This window comes from Crocodylus porosus, unplaced genomic scaffold (genome assembly GCF_001723895.1).
Source record: "Crocodylus porosus isolate Cpor-Errol unplaced genomic scaffold, CroPor_comp1, whole genome shotgun sequence".
NCBI classification, from domain to species: domain Eukaryota; kingdom Metazoa; phylum Chordata; order Crocodylia; family Crocodylidae; genus Crocodylus; species Crocodylus porosus.
This window is the reverse complement of record NW_017728918.1, coordinates 74,933,622-74,937,104: the sequence shown is the minus strand read 5'-3', so window position 1 is coordinate 74,937,104 and position 3,483 is coordinate 74,933,622. Positions and strand designations below refer to the sequence as shown.

Genomic DNA, 3,483 nt, shown 5'->3' with positions numbered 1-3,483 from the left:
ACCAATAAATTTTGGTACCAAGATACAGAATACCTGCCTCCAGTCACACCTCTCTTTTAAATCAAAAGATTGATAATTCAGGCAACTCTACTGATCACATCAATGGTGCTGTCCACCAAGTGAGAGAAAGGGTGTCAACCAGTCATCGCACTGTGCCTGAAATACTACCTCTAGCTTCAGAATTTAGCACTATCACTCAGGCAATAATCACTGACAATTAGTAAGTAAATTGCATAGTGTTTTTGACAACTTCTGATTCATATTGGAATGTGTAGTTAATTGTATTTGGATCAGCCTCCGTAACTTGATTTAACACTTTAATTATGGAAATATCACTTGCCCTCCATTTCCCCTTTAAAAATCTACCTAGTCCCACAGAAGCTTTTTTTTTCCTCTTCTTGCTAATAGAATTTAATATGAGGTTAATGATACATAAATTCTACCTAAGCACTTAATTTCTCATTTAACTCACATTGTTCTCTTCAGCTGAGTTATAAAAGATCATGGTAGGACCTGAACTGAATCAATGTGTTTTTGATACTATTTTCCCTTTGATCTTCCTTAAAAATATTCTTCCATTTTTTAAAAATAAAGTGACTTTAATCACAGTAGGTCCAAGCTAACAACTGAAGTGACTGTAATCACAGAAGCTCAGTGTATTGCTCCATGACAGCAGTTTGACAGATGCTAGTAGCACTGGCAGATCCTATTTTCCTAGTCTGCACTTAGGCCTGTGATATACTGGAGGAAGAAATCTACCAGCAATATATGATCAGTGGTAGATGCCAGGGTGTTTGGGGACATGGACACACATACATTTTAGCTGCTTTAAAAGGGAGGAAAAGCTGCTGCTTGGGAGTCCACAGCAGCTTGAGAGTCTTTAGCAGTTGCAATCTAAATGGTAGGTCCTCATGAGCCTGCAGTGACACAAATGAGCTCAACTCCCCTCTCTTTGACCCTGAATGAAGGAAAGTAAAAGTTGTAACATCTTTCCTGAACTTGTATCACTAAAGAATAAACAGTTACATTGTAACAACTTATATTGGTATCTTTTAATTAATGATACAGTCGTTGCCTCTGCCTATACTTTTCACACACATCGGTGAGTTAAGAATTGAATGCTGAGACTTTGCTTCTAATACTTAGGTAATATTTTACCATGTGCACATAGTCATTTTTTAAAAGTATTTAATGCTGAATTTATCAGTACATCTCTTTTTCTTCTACAAAATGGTATGCAACAAAGAGTCTGCAGAGGAGCTTGAGTGTGCCCTGCCCACTAAAATTGGCTGGCACATTCTAGACCCAGGAATTTGCCAGTGAGGTTGCTCCAGATTTGTTCCCAGAGCCCTCTTTTGAGCTTTCAGTCTCTGCCAGGCCTGAAAACAGGCCCAAAGCTACTTCCTTGGAGAAATTTTGGGTCTGCAGTGCCTGTAGACCTGGGTGGACTGAATATGGAAAAGGCATGTTCAGGCTCAATGAAGCCAAGGCACATCACAAGCATGGTTAAGCAAGCCCATTCCATATCACTACAGAGGGAAAGGCAGCACTATGGTTGCTAACAATACTACATATCTACTCTCTGAGGCTGGAGTCATCTGTGGCATGATGTATGACTTTAACCCTTGCACCAGGACAGAACAGGAAACAAAGCTGAGAGAGAAGATGTCAAGTACTGTTAGCAGCCACCATGCTTCCAGGATCTTCTAAGGCTAGTTACAGACATTGCACAGCACCTGCCACAAGAGGTAGCTGTGGCTGAGAAGTTAAGGCAATAGACTAAAAATCTATTGGGGTCTCCCTGCACAGGTTCAAATCCTGTCAGCTATGGGCTGGGCTGTGTGTTTATGTAGACCTAGACCCTTTTGCAGCTGCGGCCTGGGCAAGACCAAAATGTATGGGTGTGGGGCAGGGCCCAAGATCTTCTCCAGGTCCTGGGAGTGAACTTGTTTGACAACTGCAGCAGTTCTTGGTTGTAGCATAGAAGTCCATGCTGGAGTCAACTGTGGGGTGAGGTATGACCCTAAGCCTTGCATCAGGACAGATCAGAAAACAAAGCTGAGACAGAAGATATCTAATACTGTTAGCAGCTGTACTGTAGCAAAACCCCCAGTTTTCCTCTCTATTTTTAATTTTAAAATACCTTTCCTCCCCTTCCCCAACCATTTTTGACTTTCTCTCTGCCCTCTCTATCCTTATAAGTAATTGTAAGTAGTCATAGATAAGCTAAGTTCTTGTGTCTTATTACCCTATGGAACCCAGCAACCCCACCATTGTATCCCACAAGGCAATGAGGACACCTGGATCTGCACGTATGCGTCTGAGCAGCACTGGCCTTTGCTTGGGCATGTCCTTCCCATAGGAGACACAGGTAGCCTACCCCTACAAACGGTGTCGTAGAGTGACGTCCTTGGGACGCCCCCTCCATCTGGACCAGCACTATGCAACTACACCCTGACTGCTCTCCTCTAAACCCTGACTTTCACCACCACTCACTTCTGCTCCACTACCTCCCCTTCTGCTCCTTTGATCTGCTGCTTTCTAGATCTCTCCCAGACCAGTCTCCCCAGTTGTCTCCTCCTCCTTTGTTTCTGCCTCCACCTCCCAGCTGCCTTCCTGGCTAGCCCCCTGATCTCTGCTTTTTCCCACAGCTTGCCTGCATCACACCTCACCTCAGCTCTGTTCTCCTCTGTGTCTCCCTCGCTGCCTCCACTTTCTCTCCCTGGCTGGATCTCCTGCCTAGCTGCCTCCACCTCCCAGCTTTCTCAGCCCAACCATCCTGGGTTTATTTCCCAGCTTCCTTCTCCACACCCTTATATCTGCTGCTCCCCTGCTGTCCCCAGATTCTGCCATCACCCCTCTAGCCTGGCCCTGGGATCTCTGCCTTCTTCTAGCTCAGCTCCCTGCTTTTCCCCACTCCGCTGCCCAGTCAGGTTTCTGTCAGCCTCTCAGCTTATCGCCATTCCACCCCGTTTTTTCTCCCATGGCTTCTGCTCTGGCTGCTTTTCCCGGCTGCCCTCTTCTGTCCCCCAGCCCCTCTCCACTGTTTCTCGGCTTTTCCCAGTTCCCAGCTGCTGTCTGGCTCCCCAGTCATCCCTGTTCCAGCCCTGCAGCTTCCTCTCCCAGCCCAGGCTTCCCTGCTGGCTTTTCCCCCCATTCTCTGCTCTGCCACTGCCACTGCCTCCTTCTCTCCCCAACCTTCTTCCCTGTTCCCTACTCTGCCACTTGGTGCCCTGTTTGCCCCCATTCCAGCCTGGCCTGGCTTTTTCAACCCTCCCTGCAGCTTCCCAGTTCTTCCACTCCTGGCCCTGGCTTTTCCCCTTCTATGCTCTCATGGCCGCTTCTGATGTCCCACTCCCAGCTGCTGCACTGGCTTTCCTCCACTCGGCTCCACCCGCAGCATTCTCCACCTGCCTCCTGCCTTCTTGCTGGCTCCCAGCCAGCACCCACAGCTTCCCCAACTCCCTCGCTTGTTCCCTGACC

At 47.2% G+C, this 3,483-nt stretch overlaps 1 non-coding gene across 1 annotated transcript; it reads left to right on the top strand.

Annotated features, from left to right (window-relative positions):
* Nucleotides 1–1,748: 1,748 nt before the first annotated feature.
* On the top strand, nucleotides 1,749–1,830 carry TRNAF-AAA. Its single transcript has one exon. It is a non-coding gene; the product is annotated as a tRNA-Phe (tRNA).
* The last annotated feature ends 1,653 nt before the right edge of the window (nucleotides 1,831–3,483 follow it).